General features: G+C 38.5%; 1 protein-coding gene across 8 annotated transcripts in view; it reads left to right on the top strand.

Moving 5' to 3' along the window:
- Window positions 1-25,426, top strand: part of LOC105232893 (cholecystokinin receptor type A) — a 103,823-nt gene that overhangs the window by 27,561 nt on the left and 50,836 nt on the right. The window contains exon 2 of one of the 8 annotated variants that reach the window (XM_049462570.1): window positions 24,271-24,409. The exons of 6 other annotated variants lie outside the window; for them this stretch is intronic. The gene's annotated coding sequence lies outside the window, so the exon portion shown is untranslated. Of the gene's footprint in view, window positions 1-24,270; window positions 24,410-24,432; window positions 25,370-25,426 lie in introns of those variants that run through there. One more of the 8 variants, XM_049462572.1, reaches the window with a different exon arrangement.

The following is a 25,426-nucleotide window of genomic DNA, read 5'->3' as shown; positions in this document are numbered from 1 at the left end:
AATTGCCCTATCTCTAGCATTAATTTTATCTACCTCCATCTCCGTATCATACGGTGGAATCAAACCCATAGGACGAGCCTCCTTGCCGACAAGTAACTCCAGGGGACTTACTTTGGTTGTACTACTAACTGTGCAATTCAAGGCAAGTTGTACCTCACCTAAAGCATCCTGCCAAGATCGGTGACTTGATTCAACCGCTGACAGTAGATTCTTAAGTGTACTCATTACACGTCCAACTTGACCGTTTGCACGACTTCTTCTTGTAGCTATAAGAAGAAGCATAATCTTTTGTGATGTACAAAATTCTGAAAATTTCCCACTAGTAAAACATCTACCCTGATCAGCTATTCCGAACAAAGAAATAGATGATTTCATTGCCTGAATACAACTGTCAGAATCTAATCTTGAAGTATGGAACAAATAAACAAATTTTGTTAAGGCATCAATTTTGTACTATCACGTATTCCTTAAGATCATTTTTCCCACTTAATTTTCCAGTAATGTCGATATGCACCGTGTGCCATGGAATTGAATGTAACTCGGCTTGTATCTTTCCAGATGAACCATTAACAGTTTTACATGGAATGCAGCTATCGACAAACTTCCTAACATATTTATTCATCTTAGCAAACCAATAATATTGGTAAGTCTTGTCAAGAGTCTTTTTCCATCCCAAATGCATGATGGACTCGTGCACTTGATTTATTACTGACCATCGAAATGCATGGGGCACTACTGGCAAAACAAAGGGTTCTTCCATTTCTCTGAACTTTACGAAACAAGACACCTTTTCTCAACTCATAAGTCTGTGCAACATCATCTGTCAACTCTTTAGAGTTAAGTTTGTTAATGATATCAGTAACTTCAGAATCCTGGCGCTGTTCAGCAGCAAGCCAGTCACTTGAGATTTCTGCCAAGTTTACACGCTTTTGAGGGACTAAAGACTTTTCAACTTTGGTGGCTTCCTGAATATGATTTCTTGATAAAAAAAAAATCCACATGCGCCATGCGCTCTATTCGATTTTGAAATCAAACGACTGCAAATACGCCCACCAACTTGGTGTTAGATCAATCTTTGTCCGCGAAGATTTAAGAGAATTACAATCAGTATACACTACAAACGTACGACCAACTAAATAATGACGGAACTGTTTAACGGATTCTACCACTGCCAAGGTTTCTAATTCGTATGAATGGTATCTAGACTCTGCAGGGGAAGTAGTTTTACTAAAATACTCTATTACATGATAATACTCTATTATGCAGTATGCACGATTCGTACTGCTCGCTAAAGGTGCACCTCATTCAGGACCACGCCTAATGAGTAATATCTTACTACATTAGACTTGCGATACAGTACGCCTACGTACTAAACCCTTAACTCCGTCATCTGTAGCTTTATGGAAGGCCCTGCGGGACCGCCGCTAAGCATTACGTCGCAGGGCCAGCTTAGCCTATTGGCTCAGCAGTTGGGCCTGGATATCTACGTCAGGATCTTCCTTCAGGTTATCGTCAAGCATGAATTGGAAGAGTTCTTCGTCAAGTGTTTCAATCCTCCATCCTTTGAACTGCACTCTTTGACGACAAGTGGTTCTTCGTAGTCCTTGCGTTGGTTTGCTGATATTTATCAATATAGCCAGGTGATCACTCTGGGTATATATGTCGCACACCCGCCAGTCCGTTGATCGAATTAAGGTTCTGCTAGCAAAGGATACGTCAATAATAGAGCCACGCCCATTCTTTTCAAACCTGGATTTTACAAAAGGACCCTCTTCTCCGCACTTAATACAGCACTTACTCCTGTCTTCCAGGTTGCTGCACGCCTTCGCCACATGTCCACATTCGAGGCACCTAAAGCACTTCTTCAGTTGATCCTTCTCCCTAACCCTGCAGATTGTCCAGCCGATCCTGATCTTTTGGGCCTGTAGTAAGTATCTTGCTTCTTGCGCAGGAAGACTTATCACGGCTATTTGGGTGCCCGCGTAGGCCGCTCTGATAGTTTTTACCGTTAAAGAGACCAAGTTCTTTAATTTCAGATCGGATTGCTTCTGCTATGTCTTCTTTTGTGGTGATATCGTCCAGGTCCCGCAGCTCCACTATGGTTTCTTGCCTTAATGTTTTAATTTGTGCCTGGTCGCATAAAATTCTGCCTATTATATTTATATCCTTCAGTGCTTCCTGTTGGCGGCTCCTTCTTTAGCTCAAGTAGAATTTCTCCTTTGGCTGTCTTTTTAACTCTTGAGACATTTTTACCAAGTTCTTGTAGTGTCCCATTTGTTTTGACTGTTCGAAGAATGTCTGCGTACGTCATTTCACCAGATTTTGCAATCACGATAGCATCAGGTCGAAGGCGTTTTGTCGTGTTTGCATCCTTTTTATTCGTTTTCCTCTGTGTCCTACGCTGGACCGTTACCCAGTCTTCCTTTGTCGCTGGTTTCCCTCCAACATCTTTTGGATAGCTACCTCTGTGCTCACTTGTAAGGTCGACTACAGTTCTCGTCGATAGCACTTCATGGGCGGTTTTGGTTTTTTTTTGGGGCGTTGTTCTCCCCATTTGCTTGCCGTTACGTGGCCTTTTAGGAGTTGTTTCGACAACTTTTGTCTGGCTTGACACATTACGTCTAAGTTCGCCCAGTCGGGCGTGCTCGTCCTTGGCACATGCGTGAAGTTTCACGATAGAGCCAAGTAGCTCCCGCATGGAATTGTTGATGGAGCGCTGCGGTGGGTGCATCATATCCGCTAGCTTCTTTATTAATTCACCTAATTCTGCCATGTGATCTCGTTTGCCTAGTCTTCCTATTAATGACGGCGTATCTTCCTGCAGCGCCGGTGGTGAAGATTTGGCTCGCGCAGGTCTATCCACCGATAGCACTTTTACAGGCGATCTGGCCAATCGCGAAGCCTTCTTAAAGGGATCCACCTCTGGGTACTCAGCATTTTTGTTGCTGCTATTGTTGTTGTTGTTGTTAGTTTTTTCCATTATTTTCTCCATATATCAGATTTACCAGCGCATCCTGTGCAGGGGGGCGGGCCGAAATAGACAGGAACGGGTGTAGCCTCGGGGACGATGCCCCTACCCCAGTTCCCTGAGGCCTGTCCTTCGCTTTACCGTTCCCGGAATACGCGGACGAACCGGTGCTCGCCCGGAGCAACGCAGACTACTACGGGAGGATGGTTGAGTGACACTCAAGCGTACGTGATGGTCAAAATGCAGTCAGTTACAAGTTGCATTTACTTGGCCTCACCTCTGTTGTTTTAATAATCCCCCTTGTACAGTGTTCGTCGCCCACCCTTCCCGTCACGTCAATGTTAGTGTGTTTGGGTTGTGGTTGTTCGTTATATTTAACACCTCTCTTCTCCGCCGCTGTTCGCTAGCACGTTGGGATTTCATAACCCTTGCTGCCACTTCGCTAGCCGCTTTCCATTTTTCTGCTGATTCGACCATTTGGTTCGACGTTTGGGATCAGTCGGAATGTCCACCGCCCGTTTTCGCTTTCCTCCCAGCGTTGTTGCCAGCGATTCACCGTCTCTGTCCTTGCAATTTCTTTTAGTGTATTATGTGATAACCTGTCATTTGTAAGACATTGGATTTCTTTGGCCAAGGGGTCTAATGGGTGTAGGCCCGAAATTATGAGTGCAGCATCTTCCGATACTGTGCGGAATGCAGAGCATACTCTCAACGCGCAGGTGGCATATATTGAAAAGAGGCCACGCCGATAAGATCGAGAGCTTTTCCCCTTATCTGGACGCCATACATCGCGACTGACTTTAATACACCGGCTAATAGCCGCCTTCTATTTTGCTTTGGCCCGCGGGTATTTAGCATTAACCGGGTTAGAGCTCTACACACTTTTGTGGCTTTTTCACATGTGTACGCTAAGTGCTCCTTAAAGGACATCCTTGCATTAAGAATAATACCCAAGTATTTAATTTCCGGTTGTGTAGTGATGCTTACACCCTTTATGCTGAACGTGGCAACTTCCCGAACTTTTCTGCCAGTAATGAGAACCGCCTCGGTCTTGCTCTCCGCTAGGTTCAGTCCGTTAGTTTCTAGCCATTCGCTTATTAACGTTATTGTCCTGTTGGTAATCATAACTATATCGTGTATGTGCTTTGCTGTAACCACAACAGCGATGTCGTCTGCGAACCCAATGATGTGTACGTTTTTAGGTACCTTCAGTCGCAGTACTCCATCGTACATGATGTTCCAGAGTAGCGGCCCAAGTACAGATCCCTGGGGTACTCCATCGGTGACTTTGTATTTTTTGGAGCCTTCGTTTGTGTTGTAGCTTAGAGTTCTTCCCTCGAAATAGCTTACAATAATGTTGTAAAGGTATAGAGGCACGGAGAAGCTTTTTAGTGCCCTCAATATACTATGCCAGGATGCCGAGTTAAAGGCATTCTTTACATCCAGCGTTACCACCATACAGTACTGTATTGTGCCTCCTTTCCATCTCTTACCACTTATAGCCCGTTCGGCCAGGGTCTTTACTAGAGTTACCGCTGCAGCTGTGGATCTTGCCTTTCTGAATCCGAATTGATTTGGGGATAATCCACCGGCATCTTCAATTGCCTTATTTAGCCGTTGGTATATGATCCGCTCCAGAACCTTTCCAGCAGTGTCTAACATGCAGAGGGGCCGGAAGTGGGACGGTTCTGTCATTGGTTTATTGGGTTTCGGCAGTAATATAAGATATTGCCTTTTCCAAATGGTGGGAAAGCGGCCTTCTTGGATGCATATATTATACATTGTTCGAAAAGGGGCTATGTTTCTGGCAATCGCCGTTTTTAGCGCTACATTCGGAATTCCATCTGGTCCCGGGGCTTTAGATGGGTTTAATCGTTTGCATGCTTCTCGGACTTCTTCATTCGAAACAGCCGGTATATTCTGTCTTTGTGGAACTCTCACGATCTCTTGATGGAGTGGGGGTCGGGTAGGGAAGAGTACGGAAACTATTCTCTCAATTATTGAAGAGAAGGTTGGCATTTGTCCGCCCGTTCGGAGTTTTCCCATTACCGTTTTGTGGGCAAGTCCCCAAGCGTTGTTCTCAACATCGTCGCACAGTTTAAGGAAACATTCCTGCTTACTTTTTTTGATTGCATGTTTTAGCAATTTTCTTTTCTCCTTGAAGTGTTTTTGGAAGTTGGTGTATTCCGATGTACCACGTGACCTTTGGTACGAGCGTCTTGCTTGCTGGCATTCCTTACGTAATTTTGCGATTGTCTCGCTCCACCAATGTACTGGGGGGCGGTGTTTGCGCCAAGATAGCTTGGACATTGAAGCGCCGCATGCACTCTTAATACAACTCATAATAGACCGAGCAGCTTTGTTAGCCGACAACAGATTGTCGGGAAGGGTAGTTGGTCTGAAGGCTTCTTCAAAGAGGTCTGGGTCGAATGTTTTGAGTCGCCAGTTACTTTTCTTTTGGGTCGATGAACCCTGTCGTGTGTGTGTAGCATTTATTTCGAAAATAATTGCGTAGTGATCGCTAAAAGTGTAATGGTTGCTGATTTTCCAGTGAGATCTGCGGACTAAACTCGAGTGAACAAATGTTAAATCAATTACCGATTGTCGGCCACCTTTGTTAAAAGTGCATTGATTGCCTACGTTTAAAATCTCCAGATCAAGAGAAGCAAAGGCTTCTAGTAAGGTTTTTCCTCTGCTATTGCGCCATTTTGTGGTCAATGACGTCACCATACGGCTTGCGTACACTGCAGGGCACTCATTGTGGGCTGGGCGGCTGTTCAGCAGATTCAGGAACATAGCTGCCGGCGTTTCTTTAATCTCGAAACGCTGTATAAATAGTTCTTTAAACTGCTCCCAATTAATACCGGGATAGCAGATCTGTGCAAGCCACGCTGAAGCACTGCCCTGCATGCAACTACTCAACATCATGATAAGTGCGCTGCCATCAATCTGCTGTTCGTCCATAATAATGGTTGCCGTGGCACACCATTGAGTCGCATCAGCTCCAGTTACATCTGGGTTAAATTTTGGCAAAACCACTTGATTTTGTGGACGCACAGACGCTTGCATAGCTTTACACATCTCGACGAAATTGCGATTTTGCAGTTCCATAATAGTACGCCACTGATCTTCAGAAAATGCAGGAGTTGGCACTGATCCCACTTCTGATGTCGGATTCTCGTTAGGATTTTCCATATTTAATTGCACAGATTGTATACGGCGAATATACTTGATCACGCCACCGCCAACTTGAGATTACCCGCCAGCATTCTAGCATACTCAAGCATACACGCACAACAATCGTAGTGCGTATCTCTCTCTCAAACCTCTAACCTCACGCAACATCTCTCTCTCATATTCACATCGAACTATCCTGACCATCTGGCGAATAGATGGAACAAAGCGTACCAACAAACACCCGTTAGAGTGCAGAGACGAGAATTGTCACTTGATACACGTATTTGATTTAATGCTTTTACACTGATTAATAAGATTCGACAAATACATATAAGCAGCGACAAAATTTCATCATCCGATGCCATAACAAACACTCACTTCAAATCAGAGATAAAGAGATGCCCAACTCTCCTGTCACTGGGAAAGTGAGAACCGATCACCTACTAAATTTTGACAGTTGACTGATTGGGTAGGTTTCGACGTTGGAATTTGAATGACTGGAACGGCCAGATTGAACTTATACAAAAAAATATATGTGAACGGAGGGATTTGTTGCCGCCGGTCAAGATTGCTAATAAAAATTGTAAAATAATGAAAATCAAAGAAAATGAAATGAAGAAAATGAAAATTAAATATATTTGATGAAACGTTTTGCAATTTGATGCATAATAGAATTAATTTTCAAACACAAATGCTTAAAAACATTTATTAAGTGAGAACTAACTATTTCACCTTATTAAGTATTGAAAGATCGAAAGTCAGCTGTTGTAATATACCATAAAATCACAAAAAAGGATTTAAGTAGTTTCGCCATATATTAAAAGGCCAATATGTAACATTTTGCAATCGTAATAAATGTTGGATGTTTTAATTTAAATGCCCAAAAGCTCTTATTTTGTTCGAACGGAAAATGTGATAAAAAAACGCTTATTTCGAGGCGCTCTCACACTAGAATAAGTTCGGTATCCCATTATCCTTGCTTCAAATATTGCAACGAAATGATCTATTGACAACTCGTCGCATAAGTGTATAGTGAACTGACTTGCGACCCTGTATGCAAATTATGTTTGCGCGAACGTGGGGTGGTTTTTAAAAAAGATTACGAAAAGTAAGTAAGTTTTAAGTTCATTTATATTTATACAATTGATATCTTAAGCATAGATACAGAGTTTCATCTTACAGAAGAAGAAGTGCAGACTTAGGTGTTAGATGATGTGCTGTCAAATTCCAAGTAAAGCGTGCCATACATTATAGTTTATGGCCGCTTCCTAATTGGCGATGTGTCAATAACATGTTTGAAACATTAGTTTTATAATGAATTTATATGAATATTGTTTACTTTAGGCAAAAGTGCCCTTAGCTATTGGTGGGGTTATCTCCCCCACCTCTAAATCGAAGCGTCCCGTCTTCGAATATAAATGTTATTAATTTGTGTCGATAGTTTTATTAACATCTTTTCTTTTGAATTTTTAACTTTAATATTTAATATAATATATGTTACTACTTTTGTAATAAAATTACCTATGTAATATGATTATCAATAATAAAGTACTAAATATCCACCAAAAATGTCTGAGTGACTTACTTCGCTTGAATTTGTTAAATTATTTAAAAATTGCTTTGACAATGCGTCAGCAACCACATTCGTTGCTCCCGGTTTATAAATTATTTCTTATTATCTAATGAACGCTCTCCATCTTTTCATTTTTACGTTTGGATTTTTTCAGACATTGCGAATGCCAATGGCTGATGATCTGTATGGATTTCCAAACCCTTTACTGCATAAAGATAATGTCGTAATGTTTTCAATACCCATACTATGGCGAATAATTCCTTTTCGTTAGTTGCATAATTTTGTTCAGTAGAATTTAAGATTTTTGAAATGAATGTAATTGGTCTTCCTTCTTGGGATAAGACTACACATATATACAGCTACATTTGACGCATCTGTGGTTAGAACAATTTTTTTTTTTCAAAATCTGGTTAAAAAAGTTCAATTTGTTCTTGTAATGCTTTCTTTAAAGTTTCGCAAGCAGTTATTTCTTCCTGATCAAGGTTAATAACTCTTTTTTTTTTACATATATTGTGATATTTTCTCATTTTCTCCTTTCAAATGTGTGGTTAATGGTTTAGCAATTGTTGCGTAGTTTTCAATAAATTTCCTGTAATATCCCGTTATTCCTAGAAAGTTCTTTATTGTTTTTATTTTCCAATGTATTCGTAATAGAATATTGTTCATTGCTCTTTGAAATTTACTTGGAGTATTTTTTAATCCAAATGGCATTCTTAAATACTCATATTTTCCATTATTCACGGAAAATGCAGTTTTTACAATATCATTTTCTTCCATTAATATTTGATAAAATCCAGACTCAAGGTTTATTGTAGAAAAATATTTAGGATCTCCTAAATTAAAGGGTTTACCTCTGGATTAGGTATTGAATATCCGTTATTATACTCTGAACAGGGTATATTAGGGCAATTCAGAATCTTTTGCATCTGAGTTTGCAAAATTATGCAATTGCAAATATTTGCCATCAACAATGAACGTCTTTTTTGTGATTTCTGTGCAACCCTTGCAAAGACCATTAATTCACAGCTGATCGGCGAAGAATAACATTTTTTGTAAACAAAATTTTCGAAAGGAATTATGGACATTGAAGGTAACAAATATTTTTATGCGGCACATAGCACAAATTTCACTTTTACTTCTGGAGCTTCCTGCAATAAATTCAGTATACTCTGGATTTCTTTTTCGCTCCACTTTTTATTCGAGTTTTCGTGTTTTGGCCTTATTTTATTCAAACCAGTTTGCTCCATTTCTTCTCTTTGTTTACAATGTTTGACAGCAGCTGATAATTTGCAAACCAGTGTTGCACATACATATGTAATACAATGACATTTTAGTGTTGCTTAATTGCAAAAGTGTAGCAAGTGCATCGCTATACATTTTGTTAGAGTAAAGCAAAAATATATCGCTGTTTTGCAATTTCAAAGATGCAAGACCATTTGCACCAGATTCTGAATTGCCGTATTAAGTTTGTAACACCCAGAAGGAAGCGTCGGAGATCCTATAAAGTATATTTACAAATGATCAGTATATTGAGCTAAGTCGATTTAGCCATTTTCGACTGTTTGTCTGTCCATCCGTCTGTCTGTATATATACGAACTATAGAAAAATTTTGCATCCGACAAGATATATTCACGAAATTTGGTATAGGTTATTTTCTAAGATAACAATGTAATCTCCGAAGAAATTGTTTAGATCGGTTACCTATAGCATATAGCTGCCATACAAACTGAATGATCGGAATCAAATGCTTGCATGGGAAACTTCCTCATTTGACGATATATCTTCACGAAATTTGATATGAGTTATTGTTCATAGAAATAATGAAATATTGGAAGAAATCGTTCAGACGGCTCACTATAGCTGTAGTTGCCATACAAACCGAATGATCGGAAATCAAGGGCTTGTATGGAAAACTTTTGCATTTGACGTGTTATATTCACGAAATTTGACATAGTAATAATATAATCTCCGAAAAAATTGTTTAGATCAAATTACTATAGCATATAGCTTCCATACAAACTGGACACATAGTTACTAAAAGAAATGCATCTGTGAAGGGTATATTAACTTCGGTGCAGTCGAAGTTAACGTTTTTTCTTGTTGTTTTTTTGTTCAATTTTTTAAAATCGATGACCATTCTTTGTTTTGAACTACCGTCCTCATTTATATCTTTTTCGGAACAACCCAAGCAGGAGAATTATATGGGCTTTTGCTATGATGTTAATAATATTTTTAATTTCATTACTTTTGTTTTTATATTTTTCTGCAAATTCTTCAATATTATTTTCATCGGCAAAATTGAAATTATTATTTTTTAAATATTAGTACCTACAATTTTTTGGAATATATTTTTTTTTATTGGCGGTATAGGATTTTCTTTTCCAAAGTAGTTTAAATTTTGTATTTTTATATTTTTATTTGGTTTTTCACCATTCCTTTTTTGTTTTATTTTGCCGGTAAAAACTTCGGCTGGCGTTTTCGGCTCTTTTCTTCCCAAAATAAATTTTTTTAATATAATATTCTTCTTCTTTACTGGCGTAGACACCGCTTACGCGATTATAGCCGAGTCAACAACAGCGCGCCAGTCGTTTCTTCTCTTCGCTACGTGGCGCCAATTGGATATTCCAAGCGAGGCCAGGTCCTTCTCCACTTGGTCCTTCCAACGGAGTGGAGGTCTTCCTCTTCCTCTGCTTCCCGCGGCGGGTACTGCGTCGAACACTTTCAGAGCTGGAGTGTTTTCATCCATCCGGACAACATGACCTAGCCAGCGTAGCCGCTGTCTTTTAATTCGCTGAACTTTGTCAATGTCGTCGTATATCTCGTACAGCTCATCGTTCCATCGAATGCGATATTCGCCGTGGCCAACGCGCAAAGGACCATAAATCTTTCGCAGAACTTTTCTCTCGAAAACTCGCAACGTCGACTCATCGGTTGATGTCATCGTCCAAGCCTCTGCACCATATAGCAGGACGGGAATTATGAGCGTCTTATAGAGTTTGAGAGAGGACTTTACTTTTCAATTGCCTACTCAGTCCGAAGTAGCACCTGTTGGCAAGAGTAATACTGCGTTGGATTTCCAGGCTGACATTGTTGGTGGTGTTAACGCTGGTTCCTAAATAGACGAAATTATCTACAACTTCAAAGTTATGACTGTCAACAGTGACGTGGGGGCCAAGACGCGAGTGCGATGACTGTTTGTTTGATGACAGGAGATATTTCGTCTTGCCCTCGTTCACTGCCAGACCCATTTGCGTTGCTTCCTTGTTCAGTCTGGAGAAAGCAGAACTAACGGCGCGGGTGTTGAGACCGATGATATCAATATCATCGGCATACGCCAGCAGCTGTACACTCTTATAAAAGATTGTACCTGCTCGATTCAGTTCTGCAGCTCGAATTATTTTCTCCAGCAGCAGATTGAAAAAGTCGCACGATAGGGAGTCGCCTTGTCTGAAATCTCGTTTGGTATCGAACGGCTCGGAGAGGTCCTTCCCGATCCTGACGGAGCTTTTCGTGTTGGTCAGCGTCAGTTTACACAGCCGTATTAGTTTTGCGGGGATACCAAATTCAGACATCGCGGCATAAAGGCAGCTCCTTTTCGTGCTGTCGAAAGCAGCTTTGAAATCGACGAATAGGTGGTGAGTGTCGATTCTTCTTTCACGGGTCTTTTCCAAGATTTGGCGCATGGTGAATATCTGGTCGGTTGTTGATTTACCAGGTCTGAAGCCACACTGATAAGGTCCAATCAGTTTGTTGACGGTGGGCTTTAATCTTTCACACAATACGCTCGATAGAACCTTATATGCAATGTTGAGAAGGCTAATCCCACGGTAGTTGGCGCAGATTGTGGGGTCTCCTTTTTTATGGATTGGGCAGAGCACACTTAGATTCCAATCGTTGGGCATGCTTTCGTCCGACCATATTTTACAAAGAAGCTGATGCATGCTCCTTATCAGCTCTTCGCCGCCGTGTTTGAATAGCTCGGCCGGCAAACCGTCGGCCCTTGCCGCTTTGTTGTTCTTCAGGCGGCCAATTGCTATTCGAACTTCTTCATGGCCGGGTAATGGAACGTCTGCTCCATCGTCATCGATTGGGGAATGGGGTTCGCCTTCTCCTGGTGTTATGTGTTCACTGCCATTCAGCAGGCTGGAGAAGTGTTCCCTCCATAATTTAAGTATGCTCTGGGCATCGGTAACTAGATCACCTTTGGGGGTTCTACAAGAGTATGCTCCGGTCTTGAAACCTTCTGTAAGCCGCCGCATTTTTTCGTAGAATTTTCGAGCATTACCCCTGTCGGCCAGCTTATCAAGCTGTTTGTACTCACGCATTTCGGCCTCTTTCTTCTTCTGTCTGCAAATGCGTCTCGCTTCCCTCTTCAACTCTCGGTATCTATCCCATCCCGCACGTGTTGTGGTCGATCGTAACGTGGCGAGGTAGGCAGCCTGTTTTCTCTCCGCTGCGACACGGCACTCCTCGTCGTACCAGCTGTTCTTTTGCACTTTCCGAAAACCAATGGTTTCGGTTGCAGCTGTACGTAAGGAGTTTGAAATGCCGTCCCACAGTTCCCTTATACCGAGTTGTTGACGAGTGCTCTCAGAGAGCAGGAGTGCAAGCCGAGTAGAAAATCTTTCGGCTGTCTGTTGTGATTGCAGCTTCTCGACGTCGAACCTTCCTTGTGTTTGTTGGCGTGCGTTTTTTGCTGCACAGAGCCGGGTGCGAATTTTGGCTGCAACAATATAGTGGTCCGAGTCGATGTTAGGACCTCGGAGCGCACGCACATCTAAAACACTGGAGACGTGTCTTCCGTCTATCACAACATGATCGATCTGGTTGGTGGTTTTTCGATCCGGAGACAGCCAGGTAGCTTGATGTATCTTCTTATGCTGGAATCTAGTACTACAGATAACCATATTTCGGGCCCCGGCGAAGTCGATCAGCCTCAACCCATTTGGGGATGTTTCCTCGTGGATGCTGAATTTACCGACCGTAGTGCCAAAGATACCTTCTTTGCCCACCCTGGCGTTGAAGTCGCCAAGCACGATTTTAACATCGTGGCGGGGGCATCTCTCATAAGTGCGCTCCAAGCACTCATAAAAGGCATCTTTGGTCACATCGTCCTTCTCTTCCGTCGGGGCGTGGGCGCAAATCAGCGATATGTTGAAGAACCTCGCTTTGATGCGGATTGTGACTAGACGTTCATTCACCGGAGTGAATGATAGTACTCGGCGACGGAGTCTCTCTCCCACCACGAATCCCACACCAAACTTGCGCTCCTTTATATGGCCACTGTAGTAAATGTCACAAGGACCTAATCGTCTCTGTCCTTGTCCCGTCCTTCGCATTTCTTGGACGGCGGTGATGTCAGCCTTTATCTTTACGAGGACATCTACCAGCTGGGCAGCGGCACCTTTCCAATTAAGGGACCGGACATTCCAGGTGCATGCCCTCAAATCATAGTCCTTGTTTCGTTTGCCGTGGTCGTCATCAAAAGGGGGGTCTCTCGTCCGAGGCTGTTTTTTTCTTTTCATTGGGGGTGTTTTTTACGTGGCGGGTCCCAAACCCAGCGCACAACCTTATGCAGGGGATGTTTCGCCTTCTCACTTTAGCTCGCCTTCAAACGGATGTTCTTAGGCTACCCAGAGGATACTTGGTCAAAGACCGGAAGTCGTGAGCTGCTTGAGTCATATGTAAAAGAATCGTTTCTGGCCACTCCCAAGTGAATGGCGATCAGAGAACTTTCCTCACTTGCGTGAACTTCTACACATGACTCCATCCTCCATAATATTACCGGTAAGATTTTCGGTTGGTATTGTAGAACTTGCTTGTTCCACAATTTTAATACTTTGTTTATTTTTAATATTGTCGGTACTTTCTTCGGCTGGCGTCTTAGGCCTTTTTTGCCCCAAAGTGTTAAATTAAATCATTGAAAAAATGCATTTTTTCTATTTTATTATTTCCATAAATTAGTTTCCGATTTGGAATATCTATTGTGGCTCCGATTTTAATTAATAACTTAATTCCAATTAAGAGATCGCTCTCTAAGTTATCAATCTTAAAAAAACGTTCTTGTACGCCCAATACTTTAATATTATGAAAATGTTTTATGATGGTCGAACCATTAATGGTTCTTACTTTCTTCTTAATTACTAAAGTGTTTTTGTTATTATAAATTCCAGTTCGTATATATGAACTGGTTGCCCCCGTATCTATTAAAATTCGAATGATTTCCCGTGTTTTCATATCTCTTTTTATAATATAGGGAAAATCAGAGTTTACCCTAAAAAATGGTTTTCTCCAATGTTATTAATTCTTTGCATTTTAGGTTGAGGATGTATGCTTACTTGTGCACTTTCATTTTGCCTTTTTGGTGTATTTCTTTGTTGATAATTGGTTTCCCAATTAAATATGTTACTCCTAGCCTGTACTTGGTTTGTTTAGGCCTAGGTTTATATGTTATATTATTTGATATGATTGATGCACGTTCATTGATTCTGGACGATTGGGATATGTTTGGTTCATATTAGTGATCCGGATATCGCAAATTATTTTGAAAGTTTTTATTAAATTTTTGTTTTCGAGAATAAATTTCTTGATTCTTTTTGGAGAAATGTAACGCGAATTGTGACCTCATTTGGTTTGACTGAAGTTCTTGCGCTTTGCCAAGAGCATTAGGCAAATCAGTGGCCATTTAAGTAAAAAGTTTTTTAAAGGGTAGTTTAAAACAGTTATGAATGTTCTAAGTGCGGTTTCCCGATTTTTAATATTTAATTGCTTGGTTATTTCGGAATTTGTTCCGTGCGTCATTATTGTTTTATTTATGTACAATGTCAATTTCTTATTGACATCATTGTATTAGTCTATTATGTCTAAGTATGCTCATTTCTTGGTCATTTACGTGTATTTGCCTTCTATCAGCATACGCAAAATCTAATCTAGAAACTATGGCCTCTAAATTTAAAACTGTGCCATGGTTTGTCAAAATGTCGTTAGCATTGCCAACAATCTTGTTTTTCAGTATTATTAGGGCTCCAAAATATCTCCTACTCCCTTCTATATAGAGACTCATTGAATTTTTTACAGCTCCCTCCAGCTGACGTATGGCCTTCCCTTCTTTTTCGAAACTTGTTGCCTTTTTCCTTTATGCTTGGTCGCTCATTGTTCGCTTTTAATGCGGAATTTTCACTGGCACACTGTTTATTTTGTTTTAAGGAATTCTGCGTTCTGAATATTTTTGCAATTATATTTATTTATTTTATTTTTTTTTATTATATTTCAATAGTCAAACTAAAGATTTAGTTTGATTGAGTAGATTAATCGCTTCGGTTGCACTTTTAGTTTTTTCTTTGTGATTTGATTTTTACGCTCATGACTTTGTGGATCGCTCGCCGTTTAAGGTTGGTACGCAGCTCTCAAGTAATTGCTCAAGAACAAAAATTCATTATTTCTCAAGTAATTTTGACAGCTGGTTACGCATTGTGAATGATCCACATTAGAAGAGCAAGAGAGAATAAACAAAGTAAACAAACTTTGTGCGTATGTATGTAGTATGTATGTATGTATATGGTAACACAAATATTTTCATTGAGATTTAAGGAATGTTGTTGATGATTGGTTGATTTTATACAACATTTCAAAATGGAACATACTTTATAATAATGATTTCAACTAATTTAGGATGAATTTGACGATTGCTTCGAATTTCCTGCAAGAAACAATTGTTGATTTGATGTTTCTTTGCAAAACCAGGTTTGCCATATTCACATTTTATTGAAAAAAAAGTATTAAAAATTAGTACTAGCTTTCTTAAGAGCTGCGTACTAGCACAAGTAACTTTATCGCAGGAACGTTTCTGGACCGTTTCTTAAACGTTTTTTTATATGAAGTTTTTACGTTTCTTGAGAGCTGCGTACTAAGCTTAATGAATTGTTGTGTTGTGATTCAATGTAATCGTTAAAATCGTCTCAAATTAGTTAAAATCATTGCTATGAAGTATATTTCATTTTTAAATGTTGTATAAAACTTACGAATCATCAACAACATTCCTTAAATTACAAAAAAAATCATTATGTTACTTCACACATGCATACATACATATTACGCACAATGTTTATTTTGTTAGTGTGGGCACTCACATATGGCAACACTGTTTTGTCAGTTATTAATTCTCTGCACATTCTTGGAATTTCAGCTTACACTGAATTCTTAATTTTTAGTTTTAAGAAGCGTCAACAAGAATACAAGCGTTATTACAATAAATAGTTTTAGATTTTAAATAATTGTGGTGTTTCATTCCCCACATAATTGGTGACCCCTACGACTGAACAGCACGCCATAATTGGTACAACTACAGTGTAATAACACTACATCACCTTGCCGCCCAGTTGCGCTTACGAGGCCGCGCAACTGCAACTGGCGTAAACGACCAACGTAATACGTCAGCGCCTCAGCAGCGGACAAGAAATCCAATGGGCGCCCAGCACCGATCTTACGGATCTCTCGCCAGCCATCATCGAGGCGCCAGCCATCATTCAGGCGTCAGCCGCCGGCGATGGCACCGGTATGTCGCCGCATCTGACTGGTATTGCGCAGCAACATGGCCACAACCATCAACAACAACAGCAAAAACCAACACGTACAAATGCAACTGCAATCGCAGGTGCAACAACAGCGCAGTAACAGCTACAACGGACGCTACAACTGCAGTTGCCAATTCAACACCACCTATATGAAACTTAAATCACTATATTTTCAACAGGACCTGTCGCTGGAGCAACGCACATAAGTAGAGTACCGCTTATCTACCAGCAACAATAGCAAGCACCACCACCACCGCCGCAAACTTTGTACCAGCAGCAATCATCATCATAATCTTGTTAGCAGCAGTTCCTCCATATCCTGATGTACGAACTACCCAACTTCTGACCTCATCGTCAACCAATATCACAACCTTCGACCACATATCAATTGTCGCAGGCACTACAAGCCGTCATCATGCAACACGCACAACCAAAAATGACGCTACAATCACTGCAGCATATGTCAACGTGAATTCGGCTCAACGCACTTTGCATCAGTCACCGCTTTCACGCTACATGCAACACTATCAAGTGCACAACGCCACAATCAACCCTCGCGCAGGTTGCCAACCGGTCGCCTCAACACCCTACACTTCGCACTACAAACAATGGAAACACATCGCCAACTATTCATTTACGATTTCAGCAACTCCGCTTTCTCGTAAACTCAAAATAGTAACTCATTTTCGACTGCAAGTTGCAAACGGTAGCAAAGTCGGAACCTACAGGGATAAGGCGCTCAACTCAGTCTCGCACGTTTAGGCTCCTATGCAACCGTCATAGTCCTAACCGAGAACTGCACAAATATCCAATCGGTCGCTTGTAGACCCTAACCCAGTCTCGCACGTTTAGGCTCCTATGCAACCGCCATAGCCCTAACCGAGAACTGCACAACAACAACTTAACCATACCAATTGGCCAGTGACAACAGTACGCCGCACAGCCGTACTCTCACCGAGCAAATAAATTCGCAACAACCACTTAACCATACCAATTGGCCAGTGACAACAGTACGCCGCACAGCCGTACTCTTACCAAGCAAATGAATTCGCTACATACAGTGGCGGACAAAAGTCTACACACACCCCCTGTTTTCTTCGATGTGAGAGTACAAAAAGTTTTTAGAAAAATGTATTTATACAGTTTTATTCTAATATTTATTATAATAGCAATTAACTAAAAAAATCCATTATTTAACATAAAACAACAAATTTATGGAAGAAAAACTCAAAAACTGCTTTGACAAAAGTCTACTTGGAATTTCAGCTTACACTGAATTCTTAATTTTTAGTTTTAAGAAGCGTCACTCTTTATCCAGACGTCAACGAGAATACAAGCGTTATTACAATAAATAGTTTTAGATTTTAAATAATTGTGGTGTTTCATTCGCCACATTAGTTTATTTTCTCTTGTTCTTCTAATGTAGATCATTCATCAACAACATTCCTTAAATCTCAATGAAAATATTTGTGTTACCATACACATACATACATACATACGCACAAAGTTTGTTTACTTTGTTTATTCTCTCTTGCTCTTCTAATGTGGATCATTCACAATGCGTAACCAGCTGTCAAAATTACTTGAGAAATAATGTATTTTTTTTCTTGAACAATTACTTGAGAGCTGCGTACCAACCTTAAGCCGTTACTTGAACGCTTTATGTGTTTTTTTAATTTTGTAAATTTTATGATTGATGTGCCGTTACTTGAACACTTTATGCGTTTTTTAAATTTTGTAACTTTTATAGTCCAACAAAAGCTCTTTTGTTACCCCTGGCAGGATCGCAATTATGTTTTGCGCCAACTCGAGGTGGTTTTTAAAAAAGATTACGAAAGACGTGGATCTAGTGAGTTTATATTCTAAACTAAACTGCAATATCTTTATTTCACTTATATTTATACAATTGATATCTTAAGTTTGGTACGCAGCTCTCAAGTAATTGCTCAAGAACAAAAATACATTATTTCTCAAGTAATTTTGACAGCTGGTTACGCATTGTGAATGATCCACATTAGAAGAGCAAGAGAGAATAAACAAAGTAAACAAACTTTGTGCGTATGTATGTATGTATGTGTATGGTAACACAATATTTTCATTGAGATTTAAGGAATGTTGTTGATGAGTGGTTGGTTTTATACAACATTTCAAAAAAATGGAACATACTTTATAATAATGATTTTCAACTAATTTAGGATATGAATTTGACGATTACTTTCGAATTTCCTGCAAGAAATAATTGTTGATTTGATGTTTCTTTGTAAAACCAGGTTTGCCATATTCACATTTTATGAAAACAAAAAACGTATTAAAAATTTAGTACTAGCTTTCTTAAGAGCTGCGTACTAGCACAAGTAACTTTATCGCAGGAACGTTTCTGGACCGTTTCTTAAACGTTTTTTTATATGAAGTTTTTACGTTTCTTGAGAGCTGCGTACTAAGCTTTAAGCATAGATATAAAGTTTCATCTTACATTCTATGAAGTGCAGAGCTTGGGTGTTAGATAATGTGCTGTCTAATTATACTTAAAGCAGAGAACGTTTAATATAGAGAAGGTTCACGGCGCGAATAACGTAAAAATATTTTTGGCTAACTCGGCAGAGATGGAAGAGTCTCACCACAGATAAATTATGAGCGAGTTTCACCACATTTAACAGCGATTGAGGGGTTTTAGAGTCTATGAGAATAACATGTAAATGTAAATAAAAGAGAACCAATGCAGGGCAATATACATACATGTGTATTTATATGCAGGTGACTTTTGGTTGGCGGAAAAGTTCCTGTATGCTTTTGTATACTATATACAAGTAGTTACCCTGCAAACCATCAGCGGGTAGAAAACCAGATAATCAGTGGGTAACATGGTGGTAAACGAGGGGATAAACATATAGAGTGTGTCTTAGGCCGAGCGAATATTTTACCCACTCACGTACGTATACATGTGATCATACAACAAAAAATAACCCGAAAATGTGTGTTGGTGTTAATGCATAGAGAAAAAATGTGTAGTTGTATTGAAATATTTGTCACAAGCGGGTAGCCGTGGTTGGCTGGGTAGATTTTTTCTAAGTCTAATATACGTATGTATGCATGCTCCTTATGATACTCCCAACAATAGCATTGTGATATTTTCATGCGTCATGTTAGCTTTCAACCAGAGGATCGCTTGTGTGTGATACATATGTAAATACATACATATGTATGAATGTATGCTTTTGCGTTTTGCCGTCGGCAATTCAATATTGACATATAAACATAATTATGATATGAGTATAATTTTATATGAATGCATAGTACTATTTTCAGTCAATTTGGACTTGAATATTTAATAATTTTATTTTTGATTTTTACATAATTATACTATACTAATAAATAGTTTTTGTATTATTTCTTAGTAATAGAAATTGAATTTATCACAACATTATATGTATAAATACATCGTTTATCATATTAATCTTAACTATCTGCTGCGACTATGATTGCATGTACATAAGCATGTGCCGCGTTCAGAAATTCAATATCATTTTATATATTACATGTGCGCGCATTGATCTGCATGTTCATATACGTTCATATATACTTATAATGTACATATATTTGGATACGGCTTCACGAACAAATAATGCACAAGCATACCAAACTAATACCTATGCGTACACATGTGAATATGTCACCATACAAAAATTGAAGCATTTTTGTTCTACAAAACAACAATTTGTCTAAATAGCAGAAGCATCAACAAGTCAATATGGCAGCCGAATTGGCGAAGCCCCCAAATGTAGTAAATTTTGCAACAAAACGATTTTTCAGTTCATAAACGCAGGCGCATATGCCACGAGCGACCTCGCTTCAATTCATATAAACAGACGCTTAACATCTCCCCGAGCATCGCCTTTGCCTACCAATGGGGGGGCTCTTTTCGCGACGATGGCCAAAAAGCTACTGAAAATCATTAAATTGAACAACTTTCTGATGATTACTTCACAGAAAGAAGTGAGAAAAAGTGGCAACAGATAGGAGTTGTCGATTTATAATAGTTGTCTAAAATATTATTCCGGGACTCGCAAAAAATCTGCGTCGTATGTAAGCAAGCTCATACATAGCATACATATTTACGCTAGTTTGTTGGCGAAGCTGTTACAGCGGCAAGGGAAGCGGTCAATAGGCGGCCATTCGTTTTATTTTTTTTCGGCACAGCTTGGATTTTTCTATCATCACACACGAAGTGCTGAACACATTGAGTGCGACAAGGGGGTGGGGGGACTGTTCTGTCAAATATTAGAAGACACACGTTCTTAGGACACAGTTATTGGAGGCAGCTGCAACAACTACATAACTGTGTCCATAAGAACGTGCGTATTTTAATATTTTGACAGAACAGTCTGTCGCACTCAATGTGTTCAGCACTTGACTCTTTGAAACAAAGCGCCAGTTTTTTCGGCCATTGGTTGATCTTGACAACGGAGATGCGAAAGATGCGTGCGGATACAATTTTGAGCTGCCATATTGACTTGTGACGATCGCTGATGCTATTTCAAAATCGAACGACTTGTTGTTTTGTTGTTAAAAGCAATGTTTTGTATTTTTTTTTGCGGGGGGACATATCTACATGTGAACGCATATATGTAAGTATGTAAATATGTTGTATGTGTGCCATAATTGTCATACGCACATATTTATGTATGTACATATGAAGCAGCGCGCACAAATGTATTATTGATAAGTGATTATATGATTTAAATTCTTCTGTTAATGTGAAAATAAAGGCCTATTTTATAATTATTTTTTGAATATATCAAAATCATACTTATATGTATACTTTCATAACATACAGATATACGTATGTATATAACAAACTATCATAATATTATTAAAAAATGAAATACATATATTACAATTTGTGACAAATGTACATACATTAATCGTAAATTTTATCATTCAAAGAAACTTAACCATATTATGCACATTAGGGGTGTCCTTATTTTGTAAGAGGGGAAATTGTCAAAATGATTTATATATTACAGTTTCACCGGTCAAAATTTAGTTCCTTTATGTATTTAAAGTAAACAGTTAAATTTGGGGTCAATACGATAACATTTAGTGGGCCCGGAAGCCACCTGAAAAATTTAATAGGTCAGTATGGGCAAATATTGTACATTTTTATTTTTTTTTCATACATATTACAGATTTAAATTTATATTTTACATTAAATCAATTTTTTTGTATGATTTGTATTTTTTGCGATACGACCGACAATTTGGAGCACCAACTGCTTTTCCTCTTCATCATTCGTTAAAATTTTGTTGTAGTCCTGCAAAAATTTTATTCCTCTTTCAGCAGGATCATTAACAACTTGTAAGTTGCGGAAAAAAGTAAAAAGTCCAATTATTTTCGAAATCTGAATTATTTTCCCATTGGAATGGATCGACGCCCAAAAAGGCTGAAGATAACCCAAAATTATTGAAAAAAAATTGTCTTTTCTGAAACAAAATCGCTAAGTTCGTAAGTTCGAAAGTCTGTCAATTTTGAGTGGCTTCGGCTATTTTTAAATGAACAACTGGTTCCTTGCTTATTATTCTTGTTTTATAATTTTACGTTTGTCTGCGTGGGTAACTGATAAGTCAAAAAACGATAACGCTACTGTTTTTCTTGCGGCGATGTACCATAAGTGGTTAGACATTTTTTAATAATAGCTTCTGAAATTGGTTGAATCTGTATCTGTATAATTTAGAGCGTCTTTATAAAGAAAAGATAAAAGATCTTGATTAGGTGCTGAATTCGCATTTGTTACTTCCGAACCAACTTTTGATGTACATCTTTAACCAATGAAATACAAATATCGCGGGATGCCACTCAATTCCCTGGTTGTAAGTTTAAACTGATCAACGTAATAAATAATATTTTGAGAAAATAGATGTGCTTTTGCCATCCACCGTGCGTTGCTGGTTGCACCTGGAGCACATAAATTAAAGCAATCGGTACCAAAGGAAAGTTAAAGCAAGTTGTAGCATTTCTTTGTAGTCATCGCGGCTATGCGATTTTTTAATTGGTCCTGCAAGACAGCTTACAAGAGCGTCCCGTTCCATTTGGCTTATTTTTGATGCCACAAAATTTAATCATCAACACATTTTAGTTTTAAACAAGGTTTTCTTAAGGTTTGGCCAGGTACCTTCACAAATCGTTCAAACAAGAGTATTTCTGGAGCTGAGTTTGACATCATCTTTGATTCAAAAACGGTGCGCAAAATAATTCGTACATTATGATGACGGCATTGTAGGTGCATGAGATTGCGTTTGCAGTTTTTTTTTCCGACTTATGATAAAGGGGACTGCGGCTCCATTTTAACACCAGTATTGACAGCAGTTGTATCATAAGATATGCCTTTAACAAGTTCAACAATGTTCCAATCGACTAATCTCTGATAAACAGTTTCAGCAATATTTGCAACAGTCGACGAGTGTATCTTTGGTGCTCCAAGAAATTCGATGTTCCATCGTAGCTAATTAAAACAGCAATTCTTTCCGCTTTACTACGACGTTTTATATTTGACATGAACTTCCCATCAAAATGAACAACTAGTGCTCCATTTGCATTGGCCTTGTTAAGTGTTTGAATAAATTAACATTAATAAAAGTGCATTGTTAACTATAGGGAATTACACTTTTCTTAAAATTCAGTGAAAACATATCTTTGAATTCTGCAGACCGATTTTGTTGACGCATACGATGAATTGTTGATCGAGTTAATAACAAGTTCTTCCACACAATGGATCCAATGCTTCAGCAGCGGCTACTAAAATATGTACTGGCCATTACCATTCTGACACTTTGGCATTGTCTAATGCTGCTAACAATCGTGTGTGTTATGATACTTTTGAGTGTCTCGTTGCTTTTTAACACTCAGTTTGCAAAACAATTTTTTCCAACGAATTACTACATTTTCATTTCCAGCTTCCACAAGTACAATATCATTTTCATTGCTTTCCTCGATTATATTAGAACATTCAGAATTTTGTTCTTCATACCGCCTTTTTCGTAATGCTGCTTTCTCCTGTCTTTCTTGTGCACGCACTTCACGGTCGTACAAAACCTTATCAACACCCATCATGCAACCTGGCCGTCCTTTTTGACGTTGCATTTCAAGAAATTTCTTATCTTCTACTAACTTCATTTTTTCAAGCGCATTAGCGGTGGCCATGTCAAATAAATCATCCAAACTTCCAACAAACATATCAACGACTTCTTCCTGTGAATTGGATCTCGTTTCTGGAACTGTTTTCAGGATTTTTTTCCAACTTTCGTACAGTTTCAATAACTTCTCAACACATTTATCTTTTTTTCTTATCGGCATTCGTGCTTGTTGCCAAAATATTCGTGCTGCTTTGATAGCAAGATTTGCTAAACTAGACATATTAGTTTATTTTATATACTTCACTTTTTACACTTTAAACACAACCGCCCACCGAAATTCAAACAATTTTAAAGTATTTATTAAACCAAATAATTATTCTTCAAAATAATTGTTATTTCTTGCTTGTGAACGCTTACAATTATATGTATTTACTTATTAAAATCACAATATGCACAAAAACCTCTTGGATGCTTTTGGAAATATTTCACAGCAGAAATGTTCCGTTATGAGAAGTTACTATTTTATTTTCTGAACGACTTATTGTCGCCACACAGTTCACTTTTTCTCAGGCCTACAAACAGCGCACTCAAAATGTAGAAACAAATTTCGGTAAATTTGCAAAATATCAAGCTTGTGTTGCATGCCTTTTTTTAAATACGCAAAATTATCACAATTATTTTAAATGTTATTACCCAATAAGAATACAAAAATATAATATATAATATATATAAATAATTATTTTCGTATACATATATATTTTGTTAAATATACTATAAAAACTGCGTCTAATATAAGGCGAATGTATGAACATTGATATTTGCCCATACTGACCTATTGAATTTTTCAGCTGGCTTCCGGGTCCACTAAATGTTATCGCATTGACCCCCAACTTTTACCGTTTTATCTAAATACATAAAGGAACCGATTTCTGGCCGGGAATATATAGAAAACCGATGTTTGAAAATAAGGACACCCCTAATGCACATGTATGTATATGTGTTTATGTTCGCTTTCGCGAATTCAAATCATATAATCACATGTATGTATATTGCCCTGCATTGGTTCTCTTTTATTTACATTTACATGTTATTCTCATAGACTCTAAAAACCCCTCAATCGCTGTTAAATGTGGTGAAACTCGCTCATAATTTGTCTGTGGTGAGACTCTTCCATCTCTGCCGAGTTAGCCAAAAATATTTTTACGTTATTCGCGCCGTGAACCTTCTCTATATTAAACGTTCTCTGCTTAAAGCGTGCCATAAGTTATAGTTTATGGCCGCTTCCTAATTGGCGAAGTGTCAATAACATATTTGGCACATTCGTTTAATAATGATTTTATATGAATATTGTTTATAAGTGCCGTTAAGTATTGGTGGCATTAACTTGCATACAAGTCTAAAAATGTATTTGCCGCTTCGAAATAATAAGCGATACCAACGAAGGCAAAAACAAATTTATCGAGTTGAATTTGTGTTAGAATGTACCTTATTAAAATGGTATAGCCGCTATTTTCAGCTATCGAGTTTTGTTTTGCACATCTTAGATCAGTTTTACTATTGTGATTGTTTTAAATGACAAATAAAATGGAAAATATTTTTTTATCCTGCATTTTTAAAACAAACAATTTAAAATCAATTATAGTAATTTATAGAAAACAAAAATAAAGGATTATAGCAACATTTTTAACGCGAGAAAAATATTACTTTTAAGGTTAGGTTCCAGGTCTCAAGTAAATGCTCAAGAAATTATCGGTATTATTTCTTTTGTGTGAAATAGTAGTTAGGAAGAAATTTTGACATTTCATATCGCACCGTGAATGTTAAAAAGTAGAAGAAGAAGAGTGTGAAAAACTAATCAAACAGAAATGATATTTGAGCAAGAGTAATTGGTATACAAAAAAGCAAAGCGTTAATCAAACAGAAAATATATTTGAGCAAGAGCAATTGGTAAGTTTCCCATTAGGTACATTTAAATTTATTTAAAAATATCATGATTAATTATTA

The sequence above is a fragment of the Bactrocera dorsalis genome, chromosome 1, assembly GCF_023373825.1.
Source record: "Bactrocera dorsalis isolate Fly_Bdor chromosome 1, ASM2337382v1, whole genome shotgun sequence".
Classification (NCBI taxonomy): Eukaryota; Metazoa; Arthropoda; class Insecta; order Diptera; family Tephritidae; genus Bactrocera; species Bactrocera dorsalis.
This window is presented reverse-complemented; position numbering and strand designations above follow the sequence as displayed.